Genomic DNA, 22,633 nt, shown 5'->3' with positions numbered 1-22,633 from the left:
ACAAACAAGATGCCATTACTACAACCAGAGCTTACAGCCACTGGTGAGCCTTCTTAACTAACAGCAATTGCAGCATCACCTTTTCAATAGCTCACTGCAGAAGATTTGTCCCCAGAAGATCTTTTGGCTAAATGTTTCCACCTATTTTTATTACCAATGCCAACAATCTCCCCTTTTACTAACATCAGCTTTTCAACAACCCTATCTGATTCCCAGGTCTTATCCACTATCTTCTTCAGTACTGCAGTTGCATAACACACTAGAGAATTTGCCTAATGTTTTGGAATATTTCTCCCTAACTCTATTGCTGAATAGAGATATTTGCCATCATTTCCAGCTTCCTAGCACAATAATCATCCAACACCCCTGGTGCTGTATCAAATACATTGGTGGACATTCATATAATAAGGAGCAATACGAGAGCAATACTTTGTGAAACCCTTGACTTATGGACATGGGACGGACCCCTACTCCATTTTAAAACCACCATAACTACAGTAAACCTAGGCACTAGAATAAATACACAACACATTATTTTGGTTGTCAAAATGGCCACAGCTTTATTTACATCACAGGATTAAAACAATCACAGTAGGAGTCAGGTGAAGTGCTAGGACATTGGGATTCACAAGTACTGTGATATCCGCAGCTGTCTGACATACAGAACCAGGACAGACAGCCATAAAGGGGCGGCACGCACTGGGAGCCATTCAAGCAGAGCCAGTAAACTTTCAGGGCACCAATGACCCTATTATCCTCACTCTTGTGCTTAACCACTGTGGCCGCCCCAGATTGACGTTACCATTGCAACGTCCTTGAGGCTGGCCACCAAAGCCGAGCCTGTTCACCACCATGAGGTTTTACATCCTCTATTAGTTAAAATGAGTCCAGCTTAACTTGTCTGCAACTTACACCTGACTCCTAAACCGCAAAGCTGTGACGGGTTATATATTCACATTTTACACCTTTTTTTTTTTTTTTAATAAATCACTTTAGTAAACTTATGAACTAGAAGTCCCTGCAAAAGCATTAAGGGGACTAACTTGGCAAACCTCTGACTCACAAAGAGTCATCCTACAGCGCTCAAGAGAGGAAAAAACCCCTGTGGAGGAAACCTCTAGGGAACCATGGCTGAAGGATGGCCCTTCCCTTGGGCTTAGAAGGTTAATGCTGTTAACGCTTTATAGCCATGATAAAATTGAACCTGGAACAAAATATACAATGGTAATTTCAAAAATACAATAAAGCATTCATCATACAAGTGTCATGTCGGACACTGTTCACACCAGGGTGTCCGGCAGACAGCGGTAATACCCTGTTGGGTATTCTGTTCCAGTCGGGATAGGGTTAACCAGGTTGTCATGCTGGCTGAGGGCTGGGCCACGCCCTAGGTCTTTAAATAGTTCGTCCTGACTATGGGCGTCGCCGACTATAGCTTTAGACTAGTGCTAGCAATACCGGTCAGCAGTGGTGGTGTTGGAGCGTCTGATATCTGGTGCAGTATATCCCTCAGTGGTTCTTTCTCCAATCTGTTATATATATATTTGGTTGCCCTTGCACATTATTGTATTCCCTTGTGTATTTACTGTGTGGTGTTTTCTTTTACCCCTGTCCATACGTATTTGTGGGGTCTGGTGTCTGGTCCCCTCACTGGGTGGAGGGAGGTGGGTTCAGCTTAGGGCTGGACAGGAGACAGGGATAGGGTGGAGGCTCAGGCAGGCACACCTTCAGTGTAAACCCTGGGTAGAGGGACAGACAGGGTTCCCCTAGTCTGAGGGACGTCACAGGGGTCCCGGGGTTTTTGCCTAAAGTAACCTAGGCATTCCATGACATTATAGTCAGCCCAAATAATAAAGTGGAAAAAAAAAAAAAAGGGAATATAGGGGTTACTTACTATGGATCCTATACTTTCCCTAACCAAGCAGCTGGAGGCTCTATCCATACAGGTCACTGAACTCAGGGGGGCGGTCCAGCAACAAGGCCTGTCAGCTCCTGCAGTACCTGCTGAGGCTGCAGCCAGGGCAGCTGAGCCCAAGTTTCCCCTTCCTGAACGATTTGCTGGTGATCGTGGTAAGTTCACGGTGTTTCGTGAATCATGCAGGTAATGAGGCTCAACGCGTGGGCTTGGTGATTTCTTTGCTGAGTGGTGACCCACAGGCCTGGGCCTTTTCACTCCCTTCAGACTCACCGGCATTTGAATCTGCAGATTTTTTTTTCTCTGCTCTGGGTTTGATCTATGACGATCCAGATAGATTAAACTTAGCAGAGTCTAAGATACGCTCACTGCTACAGGGTGATCGACCAGCTGAGGATTACTGCACGGAATTCCGGCGCTGGGCGGTGGACACGCAGTGGAATGACCCTGCGCTTAGAAGTCAATTTTTGCATGGGGTTTCTGGAAGGGTTAAACAGACTCTCCTAATGTACGAGACTCCCGCCTCTCTGGAGGCTGCGATGGCACTTGTAGTACGCATAGACCGACGTCTCCGTCAGGGGGCGCTGGTTTCGTTGCCTCCGGGAGGTGGGGGAGTGGTCAGTGAGGTTGCCGCGGGTGAATCCGTGGAACCCATGCAGATCGCTGGTATAGCACAGTCACCGAGTAACAAGCCTAAACGTCCTTGGCACAGAAGGCAGGGGCTCTGTTTTTTTTGTGGCAAAGGAGGACATTTTATTAACGCTTGCCCCCTGGTACCTAAGAAGGGCGCGCCGGCGGAAAACTGATAGGCTCAGAGGGTTTGGAGGAGTCTAGTCTGAGCCTTTGTGTATCCTCCGTCATGGTTTCCCAGTGTATGCTCCCTGCTAGGGTGGTACTTGGGGGGCAAATGCTCTCTATTACAGTATTTATTGATAGTGGCTCAGCTGCCAATCTCATTGATGAGAGGTTCGCGCATACAGCGGGATTTCCGGTGGAGAAATTGCCGAACCCCATCCGGGTGGTTACCATCAATGCTTCCCCATTGTCTCAAGGGGAAATCACAGAGTGTGTGTTGGATATACAACTCCACATCGGAGTATTACACTCAGAGCGGGTAACTTGTAAGGTGCTTAGTAACTTACCGGCTCAGATGGTTCTGGGCTTTCCATGGTTGTCAATGCATAATCCTGTTATTGATTGGAAGACCCAGGACATAATTCAGTGGAGCAGGGAGTGTCAGGAGAGGTGCCTGGCTACATGTATTTCTGCTTTGACCCCCAGTATCCCGGAGCCGTTGCTGGATTATGCGGATGTATTTTCTGAGAAGGGTTGTTCGGAACTACCACCGCATCGCCCCTATGACTGTGCTATTAGGTTGAAACCAGGGGCCAAGTTACCTAAAGCTAGAATGTTTAATATCTCAGGTACCGAGAGGCTAGCTCTCAAGGAATACATTGCGGATAGCCTGAGCAAGGGTCATATTAGACCTTCCTCTTCTCCTCTGGCTGCTGGCTTCTTCTTTGTTAAAAAGAAGGATGGCGGTTTACGCCGTGTCTGGATTTCAGAGAACTCAACCAGATTACGGTCCGTGATCCTTACCCTATGCCACTTATACCCGATTTATTCAACCAAGTGGTTGGTGCCAGGTGGTTCTCCAAACTGGACCTCAGGGGGGCGTACAATCTTATAAGAGTCCGTCAGGGGGATGAGTGGAAGACAGCGTTCAATACCCCTGAGGGTCACTTTGAGAGTTTGGTAATGCCGTTTGGGTTGACTATGGCACCGGCGGTCTTTCAACACTTCATTAATGATGTCTTCTCTCAGTTGTTGGGGAGGTTCGTTATAATTTATCTTGACGACATCCTCATTTTCTCTCGCGACCATGATACACATATAGAGCATGTTAGACAAGTTCTGCAGTTGCTCAGAGAGAACAGGCTCTATGTCAAGCTTGAAAAATGTGTGTTTTTCGTACAGGAGCTACCGTTCTTGGGTTATATAATCTCCGCCTCAGGTTTTAAGATGGACACCGCAAAGGTGCAGGCGGTACTACATTGGGATCGGCCTGATAATCTTAAGGCGCTTCAGTGATTTCTTGGCTTCTCCAATTACTATAGGAAATTTATTAAGAACTTCTCTATGATTGCCAAACCACTGACTGACATGACTAAGAAGGGTACCGACTTTTCTGACTGGTCTGAGCCTGCGGTACAGGCGTTTGAATTCCTCAAGAATAGTTTTGCCTCAGCGCCCATTCTGGTGCAGCCCGATGTCTCCTTACCGTTTGTCGTGGAGGTGGATGCGTCGGAGGTTGGAGTGGGGGCTGTACTGTCTCAGGGCCCTTCTTGGGCCAAGTTGCATCCGTGTGCCTTCTTCTCCAAGAAGCTGTCGCCTGCGGAGCGTAATTATGATATTGGCAACAGGGAACTATTGGCCGTCAAATTGGCATTTGAGGAGTGGCGACACTTCTTGGAGGGGGCTGTTCATCAGATTACTGTGATAACCGACCATAAGAATTTGCTTTATTTAGAATCTGCTAAGCGCCTGTCCTCCAGACAGGCTCGCTGGGCATTATTCTTCACCCGGTTCAACTTCATTGTTACCTATCGCCCTGGGTCGAAGAATGTTAAGGCAGACGCTTTATCCAGGTGTTTTCCTGGTGGAGAGTTATGTGAAGAGCCGGTGCCTATTCTCCAAAAGGGTGTGGTGGTATCTGCCATCACGACAGAGATTGAGGCAGAGATTGCGGAGGCTCAGGAGGTGGTACCGCCGGGGTTGCCTGCTAATAAATCTTTTGTGCAGCTACATCTACGCTCTAGAGTGTTGGGCGAACATCACGACACGGTACTGGCAGGTCATCCAGGGGTTAAGAGCACTCTGGAACTGGTATCGCGTCGTTTTTGGTGGCCTAAAATCCGGCAGGATGTGGCCTCATATGTGGCTGCCTGTAACACGTGCGCACGGGCCAAGACTCCTCGTTCCCGTCCCGCTGGTAGCTTGCAGCCTCTCGGGGTGCCCAGTAAGCCATGGACTGAGATTTCCATGGATTTTATTACTGACTTGCCCGCCTCGGCAGGGAACTCGGTCATTTTGGTAATTGTTGATAGGTTCTCCAAAATGTCACATTTCATTGCTTTACCGTCTTTGCCCAATGCTAAGACTCTTGCTCAGATATTTATTCGCGAGGTGGTCAGACTTCATGGTGTCCCGTCTGACATTGTGTCTGATCGAGGTACGCAGTTTGTGGCAAAGTTTTGGAGAGCTTTTTGTTCTCGCCTTGGAATCAAATTATCTCATTCATCGGCTTTCCACCCTCAGTCGAATGGACAGACTGAGCGGATGAACCAAAACCTGGAGCAATACTTGCGCTGCTTTATTTCCGACAATCAGGAAGAGTGGTCAGCGTTTCTTCCTCTGGCAGAATTCGCAATAAACAACCATTGCCAGGAATCGTCTGGGGAATCCCCTTTTTTTTGTGTGTATGGTCAACATCCTCAATTTTGCACCTTGCGTCAGGGGTGCTCAGTTGGCGTCCCTGAGGAGGACCAGTTGGGAGCTCAATTGTCGTCTGTTTGGAGGAGAGTCAAGCAGCGCTTGTTGAAGGTGGGTTCCAGGTACAAACGGGTGGCTGACTGCAGACGTGTGCCAGGTCCGGACCTGTGTGTGGGTGATTGGGTGTGGTTATCTACTAGGAACATTAAGCTCAAGATACCGTCACTTAAGTTGGGTCCCAGGTTCATTGGCCCATTTAGAATCTCCGCAGTGATCAACCCCGTGGCATTTCGTTTGGAGTTGCCGGCTGTGTATAAGATTCATAATGTATTTCACAAAGCATTGCTAAAGAAGGTCGTGGGTTTGGTGGATGGTTCCCCCGGGCCACCACCTCCCGTCTTGGTGGATGGCGCGTTGGAATTTGAGGTGTCCATAGTGGTGGACTCTAGGGTTGTGCGTCGCACTCTACAATACCTGGTCCACTGGCGTGGCTATGGTCCTGAGGAGAGGACATGGGTGCCGGCCTCTGACATTCATGCTGATCGACTGGTTACTATGTTCCATCGTCGCCATCCGGACAAGCCAGGTCCTCGACATGGTGAGGTTCCGGAGGTCCCTCGTAGAAGGCGGGGTACTGTCATGTCGGACACTGTTCACACCAGGGTGTCCGGCAGACAGCGGTAATACCCTGTTGGGTATTCTGTTCCAGTCGGGATAGGGCTAACCAGGTTGTCATGCTGGCTGAGGGCTGGGCCACGCCCTAGGTCTTTAAATAGTTCGTCCTGACTATGGGCGTCGCCGACTATAGCTTTAGCCTAGTGCTAGCAATTCCGGTCAGCAGTGGTGGTGTTGGAGCGTCTGATATCTGGTGCAGTATATCCCTCAGTGGTTCTTTCTCCAATCTGTTATATATATATTTGGTTGCCCTTGCACATTATTGTATTCCCTTGTGTATTTACTGTGTGGTGTTTTCTTTTACCCCTGTCCATACGTATTTGTGGGGTCTGGTGTCTGGTCCCCTCACTGGGTGGAGGGAGGTGGGTTCAGCTTAGGGCTGGACAGGAGACAGGGACAGGGTGGAGGCTCAGGCAGGCACACCTTCAGTGTAAACCCTGGGTAGAGGGACAGACAGGGTTCCCCTAGTCTGAGGGACATCACAGGGGTCCCGGGGTTTTTGCCTAAAGTAACCTAGGCATTCCATGACAACAAGCAATAATTAAAATGTTTTAGGACAATGATTATAAACAGGGGCGGGAGGGCGTGAAATGCTTCCTCCTGTTCATCCTGTGCATGAAAGACGGAGAGAGACAGATTTCCTGTTCTATATAAGCCCCACCCTCCTCACAGTAACCCCCCAGGCACAAACATACTGTGCTTCTTACTCTGAAAGCAACATCCCTCTTGCTTAAAATCTATACCACTATACCAAAAAAGCTGCAGGAGTAAAGGTCCACCCATCCCCAAATCATGTCCTCCTCCGCCTATGGCTCCAGTGGCTTCTTGACTTATGGATATGGGACGGACCCCTACTCCATCTTAAAACCACCATAACTACAGTAAACCTAGGCCCTAGAATAAATACACAACACATTATTTTGGTTGTCAAAATGGCCACAGCTTTATTTAAATCACAGGATTAAACAATCACAGTAGGAGTCAGGTGAAGTGCTAGTACATTGGGATTCACAAGTACTGTAATATCCCCAGCTGTCTGACATACAGAACCAGGACAAGAGGGAGAGCCAGATTTCCTGTTCTATATTAGCCCCACCCTTTTCACAGTAACCCCCCAGGCATAGACATACTGTGCTTCTTACTCTGAAAGCAACATCACTCTTGCTTAAAATCTATACCACTATACCAAAAAAGCTGCAGGAGTAAAGGTCCACCCATCCCCAAGTCATGTCCTCCGCCTATTGCTCCAGTGGCTTCTTGACTGGTGTATAGATATATAATTACCCCCGTATGAGAAAACAGTAATGATTATGCATGGTATAGATGTTCCAAAAAGGAGTGGGGAAGGGGGTGGGGGAAAGCAAGCAAAATGATGTATATGTACATAGAAAGGTAACCACAGCAAGAGGCTAAATAGGAAAAACAAGTGGTGCTGCAAATGCATGCACTCTGATGTATAAGGAGAACCCTGTAGTTGATACTATCTCATATGCTACAAGAACGCTCCAGATCACTAAAAGGTTCCATAATAAGCAAAAGAACATAAGGACCAGTGGTGTAGGGAGAAAACCCCATGGGTATCGCTGTTCTGCAACAGCTTCGTCCGGAGTGATGTGTCCATAAACAGGGAAAAGCATAATATAGATTAAGCCTAAAAAGAAAAGTGCTTACCGGTGTGTGGTGTCCTCACAATAGATTAAGCCCAAGGGGGCATGTCAAACAGAATGCGTGTCTGGCAACCAGTGATCGTAGAGCCACCGGCCCAGAAGTGGAGAACATTCACTGGTTGCCAGACACGCATTCTGTTTGACATGCCCCCTTGGGCTTAATCTATTGTGAGGACACCACACACCGGTAAGCACTTTTTCTTCACATGCGTTGCAAGTCATTAATTTATCTGATCATGTCTTGTTGCCTCAAGAAATATCCGTCCTCCAAAGGGTCTCCCCTTTTCACCAACCCAAATCCTTGACAAGTTCAGTTTGTTAAAGGAACTTTATTTATTTTGTGGTAACTTGGTTTTTTAGGTTAGTTTAAAAAAACCTGATATCATGCAGAACATGCTGGAGGATGAAAGGCAAACATTAATGACCTGTTGGATCTCTTGGAGGAGAACCATCCCACCTCCACTAGAAAAGTATTCCCATACAGGAATAAGTCTACATTCTACTCATGCCCTTAGGGCTCCGTCACACATAACGACTCACCAGCGATCCTGACAACGATATGAACTTGTCAGGATCGCTGGTGTGTCGCTGGATGATCGCTGGTGTGTCGCTACATGATCGCTGGTGAGCTGCCAATCAGGCAGCTTCACCAGCGAACAGCACCAGCGAAGACGAGCGGGCGTGTCGCTGTGTACCTTAGTTACCAGCGTGCTGATGCAGGGAGCTGGTAACCAAGGTAAACAGCGGGTTTCAAAGCGCCGCGCGGCACTTAGAAACCCACTATTTACCATGGTTACCAGCTCCCTGCACCAGTGCGCTGGTAACTAAGGTACACAGAGGGTTTCTAAGTGCCGCGTGGCGCTTAGAAACCCGCTGTTTACCTTGCTTACCAGCTCCTGCTCGCTGGTCGTTGCTCTCCCGCCTGCCACATGCAGCGATGCATGCTGGCTAGCGGGAGACCAACGACCCAAAAAAAGTCCAGAGCTTTCAAGAACGATCAGCGATACCCGGCAGGTGGGCCGGTCGCTGATAGATGTCACACACAGCGATCTCGCTGGTGAGATCGCTATTGCATCACAAAACTTGTGACTCAGCAGCGATCTCGCTAGTGAGATAGCTGTGTGTGACGGGGGCTTTACAGGTAAGTTCATCACCTAATCTTACCGTGATTGACAAGAAAGCCCTTGCCTCTCTTAAGAACAATGAAGCCTTTCTAATCAAGGAGGCTGACAAGGATGGCATGGTGGTGCTTTGGCCCACCCACATGTACTTAGATTAAGCCCATAGACAATTGTAGAACTCAAGGTTTTATTACAAGCTGCCTTCTGATCCAACATCTGTTTTTCAAACTAAATTTCAAACCCTCTTATCCAGAGCCAATCACATCTAACAAGAAGAAGTACATGAGGGTGGAACTTCCTATTATTCTCAACATTTACATGTTGCCAAAGATCTACAAAGACGTTCGTCAGCCACCAGGCTGTCCCATAGTTTCTACTATTGGGAGTCTATGTGAGAAAGCCGGCACATATCTGGATTTTTTCTTGCAGCCCCTGGTTATATCACTCCCTTCCTTTACCAGGGACATGTCTCATTTCATTCAGCTGTGTCAGGAAATCACTTTACCAATGGAGGTTCTTCTGGTGACTTGCAATGTAGAGACACTCTATTCAAATACTAACCTTCAGGATGGAATCAAAGCCCTGGCCTGCTTTTTGAATAAACAAGAATGCAAAGATCGTAGGCATGACTCTTTTCTCATTGATCATCTTGAGTTCATCCTCCACCACAACTACTTTCTTTTTTACAGAACCTTTTTCTGGCAGGCCTCAAGAGTGGCAATGGGGGCACGCTGTGCGCCAGCTTATGCCAATACCTTTCTTGAATGATGGGAGGAGACTTGTGTCTATCCTTCAGGTATTTTCCAGCCAACAGGTTCTTCATTGGCATCGCTACATAGACGATGTTTTTTTCTATGACTGGGTACGGAGACAGAGTGAGAGCAATTTCTTGACACTCTTAATCAGAATTCAAACAACATTTTGCTTACACAATCTAACTCTTCCAACTCCATCACATTTTTGGATCTACATGTCTTTGTGGATGAGCATTGTCTAGCCACTAACCTGTTCTGCAAGCCTACGGCTACAAATTCATTATTGCAATATCAGAGCTTTCATTTGATGCATACGAAAAAAAGGTGTGCCTATTGGACAGTTTTGCGGACCAGGTGCAATTGCACTGGTGATCTGGACTTCTTTATTCAAGCAAGAAATCTTATGGACAGATTTCGACAATATGGGTATCCGAACAGGGGATCTCTACTGATTTACAGCGATCCCAAGGACATGATCAGGCTTCCAATCTCATTCCCCATACACGGGTACAAGACTCCCGACTGTAATTCATCACCAATTTCAAAAGCAGTTGGCATCAAGTGAGAAATATCTTATCTAAGCATTGGCCCATCCTCACCGTAGATGCCCAAACAGTCACAGTAACTAGCACACAACCCCTCTTAGCAGCAAGGAGAGCTCAAAATCCTCATGATCTTCTCACCAGGAGCCACTTCTCAAGACCAACTTATAGGCTCAATCGGGGTATTACACTCAGAGGGTCCTTTCCTTGTGGAGACTGCAATGTATGCCCACTCATGGCTTCCAGGTGGGACACCTTTGTTAAACCCCTAAATTAAAAAAAAAATCCATTGAGGTCCTACATTAATTGTAAGAGCAAGATTATTATCTATGCACTAATTTGACCGTGTAATAGGGTGTACAAAGGCCAAACTTCACAGGAGCTGAGGAAGAGAGCCCCAAAGCACATATCTACTATCCATATGGCAGCTGTGGATCAGAAAAAAGGTAAGGTGTTCACCCCTGTGGCTGCCCATTTATATTCTCTGCATCAGAGTAAAATCAAGAACATTAGGTTTATAGGGCTACTAAACATCACTAGCACTGCCCGGGGTGGCTGTCACTGAGCTCAAAGTGGAATTATTGTTTACTGGTTTTCTGGGCTGAGACCCATTACCCTCTCATTCCTTGGCTACTAGGATCCCCTCACCCTTCTCCTCCAAATGTTCCACGTTCTCATATATGGTCGGCATGAACTTCCTTATTACTGTGTATTGAGAATTCCTACTCATTTGTATCTATGTTTTCTCTTACTAGTCGTTTGGGGCGCATGGAACCTCTGTGCCATTCACCTTGTCTCGTGAGGCCTTATTCAGGACAGTACTGAATGCATTCTCGGAAATCCCCCCTTTTATTATCTGGAACGGTCTACATCTAACTGGGTTTGGAACTGGGATGATGGACTGAACATGAGTTGGACATCGATTTTACCATCAGCATTGGAACCTACACAAGGGAATTATTCCGTCATAACCATGGGACCATATGTGTTGCTAACCTTTTTGGTCATATATATACATATTGATTTCTATTTACTTCTTGGGTTTGGCGCTTGGATATGTATGATTTAGAGGTGATAATAATTTCCAAAGTACCTGGGGCAACACTGCATGTACCTCTCTTTTTCATTCATTCAAGCTTCATTGGTGGATGGATGCATATGATGTTAGAAGGGACAGGGGACTTCTAGCAAAGTCTCATTCAACATGCGCCTGGGTGCGCGTTCTTTTGTATAATAATAGAAATCCCCCCTTTTATTTGCTTGGTATATGTCATATGGTCCTTTCTTGTGTATATGTGGCGTACATAGTGCTGGGGTCGTTGGGATTCGTGTGTCCCATTTATAGCGATCTAGGGATCCACCACCACATGATATATATCTGTGGGCTCTGACAGGGGTTTTCAACCCCCTTTCTATCCTTGCTTGCATGGTATATGTAGCTTGTTCCCTCATGATATGCATAGCTACTATGGCATCTTGGGGTCTAAGTTCTTTTGGACCCCTCTTCCTCTGCTACTCTACATTGCACAGGGAGTAGCTATGGTTCTCCTCTTGATGGTTCAAATTATCCAATGGTCTACACAAAATAAATATTTTTTCTACCTCTTGATGCTATACATAATGTTCATTGTAGTTGTATTAAACCATTTACATCCTTTGCTTTTATCAATATATAACTAGCCTATATATTTACCTTTACCTTTTTTTTATAGCTATATCTTTTTGTTGGCCTTAAATTAGTATTGCCGTAATTCTTGCTTTTGGGAGTTTTCATACGATATACTGATTAAATAGGCGCCGGTCCTTTATATATTTAATTATTTCTTTGGCCCATGTACCCAATCCATGGGGGTCCATACTACCGTCGCTGGGCTCCCTGTTAGAGTAGGGACTTATCAGTTTTTTTCCTGTCATACTGAATGGTCCCCCCCCCTTTTTGCGGTTTGAGTATGGGCACATATAGCTGCACCTTATATCATTCTGAGCAACTACGCATGTATATCTATATTTTCTTCCATGGCTATGTCTTCATACTGGCCCTAAGCTAAATATCGCCATATTTTTCCTTTTTCCTGTGACTTTCTATACAGAATACTGCTTAAATAGGCGTCTCTATATGTGATTATTTCCCTGGCCCGTATATTCAGTCCTGGGGAGTCCTTAATGATGTCGCTGGGCTCCTTACTTGAATATGGACCTATCAGGTTCTCTCCTGCAACACTGAATATCAATATTTCCCTTCTTTTTGCTATTTCAGTATGAGTACACACAGCTGCCCTTTACTTACCATTCTGAGCAGCTGCACATGCGCACGTTTACCTCAGCTGTTATCTGTGGGATCCACCCACTTCCAGGCTGTTGGCTCCATGATCACCAGTTGCCAGGCACGCTTTCTGTTTAATACGCCTCCTTGGGCTAAATCTATCGTGCGGACGCCACACACCAGTAAGCACTTTTCTCATTAGGCTTGTTCTATATCATGCTTTTTCCTGTTTATGGATACATCACTCCTGACAAAGCTGTTGCAGAACAGCTGTACACTTGGGGTTTTCTCCCCACATCTCTGGTCCTTACGTTCTTTTGCGTATTGTGGCTGGATCGTTCTTGGAGCATATGAGGTAGTATCAACTACAGGGATCAACTTATATGAGTGCATGCATTTGCAGCACCACTTGTTTTCTCCTATTGTTTAGCCTCTTGTTGTGGTTACTCTTCTATGTACATACAGCTCTGGAAAAAATTAAGAGACCACTGCACAGCTTTATAAAAATCAGCTTCTCTACATGTCTGACAGCCATTCCATTCCAGTGTCAGTTGAATTCCAACCAGAGTACACCTCATTCTACTTAATGTGCTTCTGATTAGGTGATCACCTGAACCAAATCTTATTTAATGAAGGAAAGTATTAAAAAACCCTGATGTGGTGTCCACACAATCCTCTTACAATAGGACAAGCTGAATGGCAAAACAAGTGCTAGTAATATCTCAAAAGTAATAGGAATGAAAAAATAACTTTTAACCATGCCAAAGGAGTTGAAAAGAAAAGTCTGTTAGGGCAAATTAGGATAGCATATGGGTTGAATTAGATGGACTTAAAGTCTCCCTTCAACCTTAATAACTATGTTACTATGTTACTATGTTTAGTAAGGAGAAGAAGAGCTCAATTCGTGCTTTACTAGCAGAGGGATACAGTGAGCGGAATGTTGCCTCCATCCTAAAAATTTCTAAAATGGCAGTCCATTACAACAAGGTCAAGCAGCAGACATTGGGGACAACAAAGCTACAGACCGGCAGAGGGCGAAAACAACTCTCCACTGACCGGGATGACCGTCATCTTATTCAAATGTCACTCAGCAACCGCAGGATGACATCAAGTGACCTACAAAAGGAATGGCAAATTGCAGTTGGAATGAATTGCACGGCAAGAACAGTTCATAACAGGCTTCTAGAGGCAGGGTTCAAGTCATGTAAAGCTAGAAAAAAATCCTTTCATCAATGAGAAACAAAGGAGAGGCAGGCTGAAGTTTGCCAAAGACCATAAGGATTGGACCATAGAGGACTGGAGTAAGGTAATCTTCTCTGATGAGTCTAATTTTCAACTTTGCCCAACAACTGGTAGTCTAATGGTTAGACGGAGACCTGGAGAGGCGTACAAGCCATAGTGTCTTGCACCCACTGTGAAATTTGGTGGAGGATTGGTGATGTTCTGGGGATGCTTCAGCAAGGCTGGAATTGGGCAGGTTAATCTTTGTGAAGGACGTATGAATCAAGCCGCATACAAGTTTATCCTGGAAAAACAGTTGATTCCTTCTGCTCAGGCAGTGTTCCCCAACTGTCACTGAAAAAGACCTGGGTGTATTGATAGACGACAAACTCGCATTTAGTGGCCAGTGTCATGCAGCTGTTGCAAAGGCAAATAAAATAATGGGATGCATTAAAAGAGGCATAGATGATCATGAGGAGAACATATTTTTACCTCTATACAAGTCACTAGTGCCACCACACTTAGAATGCTGTGTACAATTCTGGTCTCCGGTATATAAGAAAGACATAACTAAACTGGAGCGGTTGCAGAGAAGAGCGACCAAGGTTATTGGAGAACTGGGGAATCTGCAATACCAAGATAGGTTATTACACTTGGGGTTATTTAGTTTGGAAAAATGAAGGCTCAGGGGTGATCTTATTACAATGTATAAATATATGAGGGGACAGTACAAAGACCTTTCTAATGATCTTTTTACTCTTAGACCTGTGACGGGGACTAGGAGGCATCCTCTATGTCTGGAGGAAAGAAGGTTTAAGCATAATCACAGACGCGGATTCTTTACTGTAAGAGCAGAGAGACTATGGAACTCTCTGCCATATGATGTTGCAATGAGTGATTCCCTACTAAAATTTAAGAAGGGCTGTATTGCCAACTGTTTAGCAATAAGGTTCGGATACGGCTTTAAAGAAGGCACCACTTGGATATGACACAATTTTATCATACAATGATTAATTTAAATGATAAAACACCAAATTAATGTAATGGCAGATATAATATTACCCTGTTTTGTGAATTAATTTCATGTGAATCATACAATTAATATGAATTATAGTACATAGAGAAATAAGCATCCGTACTATACATTATCAAGTATTGTAGCATCACTTCTCCACTGGAGGGACCACAGTGTCAGCGAGAAGGAAATATTCTGGTCTTGTCATCACAGAAACTGTGCACCCACGATACCTTCTGGAAATGTCCCTCCCTCACTGACACAGGGTCCACCTTTTTATACACAAAACTCCCAGATCCTCCCCTATTACATCTGTGCAGTATGTTTAGGCTGAATCATCATCAGAATCTTGAAATTGCACAGTTGGTTGTTGTCTTGATAACAGTACAAGACTTCAAGGTCTGTTTGTTATAGACTACTACAATCTTAGTTTGTTTGCACCAACCAGAGATTCGTTTGCCATTAGCATGTCTCTTAACAATAGCACAATGCATCAGGGTTGTTTTGCTACTGCTTATAATCCAAGGTTTGTTTGTCTCTAACAATCAATGTTGCCTGTTCAGGTCCAACATATGTTGCTTGTTACAAAGTTAACTCTTCATGATCATGGCATAACGCTCTAAGATGGTGGCATATGGTCAGCATGACTTCCATAATCACCTATTCTGGAAACTGGATACCTATCGTAACCCAGGCACACACGCATACTTGTCTCATTTGTATCACAATCGGTCCTTGATTATTGATGTCATGCATGACCATTGCTACATGAGACCATCCAAACATTTCGGTTTCTCTTGTCTTCGAGAATCATACTATTATTGAACACAAGACTTCCTTGTTCAAGCAGCATAAATATTCATTAAAGATATTACACTATAGTATATTGCAATATATAGTGTTTGGATTCAAACAACCATATTTCATATTTGCAATACATTCCAGCCTTGGTCTAATGACCACACTATATCAAAGCATATAAACAATATATTACACTATGTAGGCTATAAGATATCCATATTTTTATTAGCACCACCATCCACCCTTGGATATCTTATAGCCACACATTATTTATCCAACTAAAAACAAACCAATACATGCATAATACAAATTACTCCTTAAAGTTAACCTAGAGCTAACACCTGACCCACTAATTACATTAGTTGGAATATAACGAAAAGTGATATTTCCAAAGGAAAACATCCCACCTGTAGGCAATCTTACATGTTCTGTAAATGATGGAGAGATCACTGTACTGTTACACGTCACATTTTTACCCGCCCTCATACTTTTACGCTTTTATCTAAACTGGAGCCACATATAATAGCCCTCTCCCCATCCCCAGTCTGATTCATCATATTTAAATGTTGGCATCTGCCTATTTTATCACAAGTCCACTGACAGCATGGATCAGCTGGCATAATACTTGGAATCCTTCTGTTAATCATTTCTCCCATTAGAAATTTCTTCAGTACAGTTCACACTTTGGGTCACATCTTCTTGGATATACCACCATACAAGTTTCTTATATATATAGTGGTAGCAGACAGTGATAGTCTTTGCCCGTCAAAAATGGCTAGTGTTCCACTGAGCCAAGTAGATCCATAGATTCTGTTTGGTTTTCAGAAATGCACATTTTCCATAGTTGGCATCTGTTTACTGTCTGAAGATTGCTTGGCTCTTGAAAGCAGTCGCACAAGATGAAAGCAATAATACAACACTTACAGATCAGATTTTGATCTAAAGAGAAAACAAAAACATTATTATCTGAGATCACATTGACTGCTACTTGAGAAATGACTTGAGCAGATGCAGGACACCTAATTGATTCAACCAAATTTTAGATATCCACTGACTGAGCTATTCTAGCTTCTCTCTGTATTATTAACATGTCACTTTACTCAATATTCATACATTTCTGCTGGATAAATGTGATCTATCACATTACCTCCATTCATTGAAATATCAAATGTAACTGTTCAAGATGCAACTTACAAATGGATTTTACAAACCTATTATGTTCCTAATTGAAAATAAAGATTAAGAACATACATAAAACTAAACCACAACTTTTAGCTAAATACAGTCCGATTCATCACAACGGGATGATTACTTATTTAATTGTTTGCAAACAATTATTTTAACCTTTACCTTTGAGCTCATTAGTCTACCCCCATGTCTTGTATATAACTAAATACTTTGAATTTGATTCCTCTGAAAAACTGGTTTGCCCTGTCTGAAAAAAAAAAACACAAAGAAAAGGTTATAATAGGTATTGGGATCTGCATTTCTTGCGACTTTTGTGCAGTTGTAGCAAAGTTGGCTTTTTTTACACGAGTCTGTAAATTCAGTATCATAGATGGCAAGTTCTTCCTTATTCTCAATACTATCAATCTTCTGGTGCAATGAATGGCTCTCTGGTCTGGTATTACAATAACGTTTAATGTGGCCCATCTTCCCACATTTAAAGCAATACCTAGGTCTGTAAACAGCAGACACATTCTCTGATACTTCATCCTGCTCTTTTGACTTAAGACACCACTCGTTTAATAGTTTTACAAATCTTTCATATGAACTGGTATTTCTTAGAGACAGTCTTGTGGCATAATCTACATTACAATCATTTGCCATTGAAAATAGAAAACTAGGATCATTCTGAGACATATCTGGATGATTGCAAACATTTCTGTACAATGCCAAATAATTACTACAGAACAACATGGGATCATCAGATTGCCTGAATCTGAGCATTGCCAGGGCCTTGCCACCCCTAGTATTTCTTCTACTTAAGGTAGATTGCAACTCAAATCTATTAGATATACTGCAATCTTCTACCTCATTCTGGTCTTGCTTCCCTATAGCTGTCTCTACAACCTGGGTCTGGCAAATACGATGAGGTTTTAATGGGTTAAGAAGAGGATCCATTTCCATCTCACCATTAAAATGATCATCCCCCTGTTCTGGGTTGGTGACAGTTTTGGAGTCAGTTGACTCCTGTGCATCACAATCCCACTGATCTGGGTTCCTCATCTCTGCTCTGGCCATGGCCAAAGCTTTCTTCCTGTTCACCTTCCCTCTCTTCTTTCTGCGCTTATACTGTTTTACACATACAGCAGCCTGTTCTGCATCATGCGGAGTTCCAACACATTTGTCCATTACTAACTTATTCTGACCCTGTGCAGCCACCAATGCATTCTGGGCCTCACATAGCTGTATTTACAATTCCTGCACTTTAGTTAACATTCTTTGCTTTTCCTCATGCTGCTTTCTATACGCATATAGCAGGATCCAGCCACACTTACAAAGAGCACATAATTCTTTCCCTATTTCTACTTTTACTTTCTGCAAGCATTCTGCTACCTCAGCAGGCTCTGCATTTTGCCAATATTTGTCCCAATGTTCACTTGAACCAACACTGTGCGACCACATAGTCGCCAAAATATGATATGGAGTTTCCTCCCACCCTGGAGTCTCAATAGACTCACTTACAACCACATTTTGTTCCATTTCCGACAACTTTCTTTGCATATGGGTGTTTTGCTCATGCATATCTCGGTATGCATGGAGTAAAATCCACATATGCAAAGAAAGTTGTCGGAAATGGAACAAAAAGGAAAGAAGGTTTAAGTATAATCACAGACGCAGATTCTTTACTGTAAGAGCAGTGAGACTATGGAACTCTCTGCCATATGATGTTGTAATGAGTGATTCCCAACTAAAATTTAAGAAGGGCCCGAATGCTTTTCTTGAAAAGTATAATATTACAGGTTATATACACTAGTCTCCTTGGTATTGCGTTGATCCAGGGAACTAGTCTGATTGCCGTATGTGGAGTCTGGAAGGAATTTTTTTCCCCAATGTGAAGCTTACTGTTTGCCACATGGGTTTTGTTTGCCTTCCTCTGGATCAACATGTTAGGGCAAGTTAGGATAGGATATGGTCAACTAGATGGACTTAAAGTCTCCCTTCAACCTTAATAACTATGTTACTATGTAACTCTGAGGACTGTTTTTCCAGCAGGACAGTGCGCCATGCCACACAACTACTGTAGGTCAATCAATGTGTGGATGAAGCACCACCAGCATAGCAATAAACACATAGATCAAAACAGATACCAAGAGGAATGAGGGCCCTGCTTGCAAGCTTACAATCTATAAGAAAAAAGGGGAGACACAAATGGTGGAAGGTAACAATTGCTTTTATTGTTTGGACCATCCCTAGTGTAAGAATGGAGTGTTCCTGTTGCTGCATGAACCAGTTAACAGTCTAAATATGTAACAGTACAGACTCAGAGGTCTATTAAATGCAAAAAGCATGTGAGAACATGATGCGACCATTTCTCATTTTCTGAAAATAAATAAATAAATTTAGTGCTTGGAAATTCGAAGACATGTTGCCAGTAGTTTATAGAATAAAAGAGCAATTTACAGTTCACTCAAAAATATACATATAAAGAGAAAAATCAGACAAACTGAAAATTTTACAGTGGTTTCTTAATTTTTGCCAGAGCTGTATATATATATATTGTGTGTGTGTGTGTGTGTGTGTGTATATATATATAATATATACACAGTTAGGTCCATATGTATTTGGACAGAGACAACATTTTTCTAATTTTGGTTCTAGACATTACCACAATGAATTTTAAACAAAACAATTCAGATGCAGTTGAAGTTCAGACTTTCAGCTTTCATTTGAGGGTATCCACATTAAAATTGGATGAAGGGTTTAGGAGTTTCAGCTCCTTAACATGTGCCACCCTGTTTTTAAAGGGACCAAAAGTAATTGGACAAATTAAATAATTGTAATTAAAATGTTTATTTCTAGTACTTGGTTGAAAAACCTTTGTTGGCAATGACTGCCTGAAGTCTTGAACTCATGGACATCACCAGACGCTGTGTTTCCTCCTTTTTGATGCTCTGCCAGGACTTCACTGCGGTGGTTCCTGGTTGACCGATCAGGTGATGGAGACTCCCATTCAGATGGTGATGACAGTGGAAAAGAGAGCAGTAATACTGACTCAAGTTTAAATAGCAAGTCTTCCGTCGCCGGAGGCATAAGGGCCGAAAAGGGGCTGAACAAACTGCATTCTCACAAAAAATAGAAGAGCTGCCAGAGAAGCTGGCCAATTCGACTGATGTCACATGACAACTAGAGGAACTAATCGACAAGCTGACACAGGATATGTGCACCTGGAAAGAGCTAGCTGACAGTTTCCACCAGGCAGAAGCACGTGTCCAAAGCTTGGAGAAAGAGCGTGAAGAGGTCTGTCAACAGCTGGCGAAGGAGAATTTGAAGGTGGCGAGTATTGAAGTTGCCAACTCTGCGCAGTTGGAGCAGGTGCTCCACCTGGAGTCCGAGCTTTCGGCAGTCAAGGCCCAGTTTGGAGAGAAGGAAGCACAGGAGGTCCAGGACCTCTTTAAAACGTGCTCTGGTGAGAAGAAAAAGGTGGCAGATTTACAGGCCGAACTAAAGGCAATTAAAGAGCATAACATACAAGAAATGGCCCTGAGACAGACGGCTGTGCACAGAGTGGATAAGCTGGAGAAGGAAGTCTCAGAGGTCACCTGTCAACATGGCAAAGTGTGAATAAGGCCTTAAGAGAAGACGTGGAGGTGCTCAGAGAAGCAGTAAGAGGTCTTCCACAAGAGGAGGAGTTGGTGGTCGAAGAGTTACAGCAGCCGTGTCCAAGGGATACCAAGACGGAGTTGCAAATGCCTATGTTAGCGAGGGGGCTTGAAGAGTGTAAAACTAAGGAAGACTGTCCGCTCAGAATGGAACAAGACAATCACCCAGTTGTAGGAGAGGTCTTGGAGGAAAATTTTGTGGCCAAGCGAGAACCTTCCGTCCATGAAGAGAGTGACCCCTCGATCTTCAAGTGCGTGATAGAAGTACCCGAAGACATGCAAGAAGCCTGTACCAGTGAGGGTTTTCATGAGGCTTTTAAAAATACGGTCAAAGTGTGTAGGGTCAACTGGGCACCTGAGACTCAGCAGTTGGTTGTACTGTCAACCAGGGAAGATACAGTGAAGCGAGTGGCTGTCCTGACAGATAGGCATCTGCAATGTCTCTGCACAAAACAGATGATCATGCTGAGTAATGTGAAAACCACTCAACATCTGGAGATTGAGAGGTAAGCTAAAAATCAGCGGGCTTGGTAGAAGACGTAATTCCGGTACCCAAACATCTGGTGGGGAGAGTCATTGGAAGGCTTGGAAAAGTGATGCAAGAGCTTGTGAATAGATCCGGTGTGGCGAGGGTGAGGATCCCACCTGATGGTGAAGTCCAGGTATCTGGTGAAGATGACGATTCCAGTCATTATTGTTGGCTCCTGTGACAAGCATCAGCTTACTCTGAGTTGTTTTTCTTTAGATTGGACCCTCTGGGTCGTGGCACCCACCAACCTAGGGCGAGCTGACCTTGTGAGGAACCACCCCCTATACAGGGAGTGTCAGGGGCAAGACCAAGGGGGTGAGCCACCACGACTGCTGGCACCAGACGGCCGGCTCAGGTAGACACTAGGTATGAGTGTCTGACGACAAGGACGAGCAGGAAGCAAGACAAGACAAGACGTAAGTTCAAGGTATCTTCATTAAGACAACTTCAGGACAACATTCAGTGCAAAAATGTGAGAACAAGCAAACACGGCAAGGTGCGTGCGTGGACATGCCAAGGTCCATAGCATGGTACGTGCCAGATGGCACACCAGGGTACAGGCAAAGGCACAATGGCATCAGACTCAGGAAAGCTGGCAACGATCTACATGATCAGGGAATCAGGCTGCGGACATCAGCTCCGGACATCAGGCCGCAGTCATCAGGCTTACGATCTATGGCAGCGATCGTCAGGTTCCGGGCATCCGGCAGGCAAACCAGGGTTCAGGCAAAGAGGCACGACAGATCTCCAGGTATGGTACTTGTTAGGGAACACGCTGAGGTCCAAGGCAGGATTCTAGGCAGGGTGCGTGCTAGGGGCACACCAGGGTCCAGGGCAAGGTGCAAGGCAGGGTGCGTGTGTAGGGGACATGCCAAGGTACAAAGCAAGGTGCAAGGCAAGGTGCGTGTGTAGGGGACATGCCAGGGTTCAAAGTTCAACAAACAAGACAGGGTGCGTGTGTAGAGACACGCCAAGGCACATGGTACAAGGAAGAGTCCTGCGTGTGCAGAGAGACACGCCAGGATCAGGGTTCAAGGCAGAGTCCTGCGCGTGCAGAGAAACACGCCAGGGTCAGGTTCAAGGCAGAGTCCTACGCGTGCAGAGAGACACGCTAGGGTCAGGGTTCAAGGCAGAGTTCTGCGCGTGCAGAGGGCATGCCAGGGTCAGGGTTCAAGGCAGAGTCCTGCGCGTGCAGAGAGACACGCCAGGGTCAGGATTAAAAGCAGAGTCCTGCACGTGCAGAGGACACGCCAGGGACAGAATACAGGCAAGGACCCGTACGTGTGAGAGGGCACGACAGGGGACATGGCAAGAACTGCGCGTACTTTTACAGAAGCACAGGGAGGAATGCCCCGGGGCAGGCGAGGGCCTGCGCGTGCTAAGAGAAGCACGAAGAGAACAGTGCAGAGACAGCGTGAGTGCAAGTAAGCACAGAGCGCACGGCTGGGGCACTGGCTAGCTGGACGGGCTGCAGTACAAACAGGCGGGCAAGCCTCCAGCGAACCCGACTGGGGCATAGCAGGCGACAAGGCTGTCACTGACCGACGAGAGCCGGGCCAAGGCAGAGCCTTGGGACTAGCGTGGAAATGTGCAAGAGAGCACGATAGGACAGAGTCTAGCAGCGGAGCGTTGGTCGAAGCCCAGAGCCGGGCCAAGGCAGAGCCTTGGGATTAGACATAGAAATGCGCAAGAGAGCACCAAAGGGCAGAGTATGGAAAACCAGGCAGAGACAAGAAACATGAGAAGTACTACAAGGCTCAGAATAGCAAAGACCAGACATGGCGAAACAGGCTAAGGCAGAGAACAGCGGA

At 44.9% G+C, this 22,633-nt stretch overlaps 1 long non-coding RNA gene across 1 annotated transcript in view; it reads right to left on the bottom strand.

Annotated features, from left to right (window-relative positions):
• Window positions 1-15,521: 15,521 nt before the first annotated feature.
• The window catches only part of LOC141059975 (uncharacterized), a 93,438-nt gene continuing 86,326 nt past the window's right edge, over window positions 15,522-22,633 (bottom strand). Inside the window, exons 3-4 of the long non-coding RNA XR_012222632.1 lie at window positions 16,818-16,902; window positions 15,522-16,406 (exon numbers count right to left, since the gene is read on the bottom strand). This is a non-coding gene — a long non-coding RNA (uncharacterized lncRNA). The remainder of the gene's footprint in view (window positions 16,407-16,817; window positions 16,903-22,633) is intronic.

The sequence above is a fragment of the Dendrobates tinctorius genome, unplaced genomic scaffold (assembly GCF_039654945.1).
Source record: "Dendrobates tinctorius isolate UK_male_01 unplaced genomic scaffold, ASM3965494v1 ptg000231l, whole genome shotgun sequence".
In the NCBI taxonomy this organism is placed as follows: domain Eukaryota; kingdom Metazoa; phylum Chordata; class Amphibia; order Anura; family Dendrobatidae; genus Dendrobates; species Dendrobates tinctorius.
The sequence above is the reverse complement of the archived record's forward strand: the minus strand, read 5'-3'. Positions and strand labels throughout refer to the sequence as shown.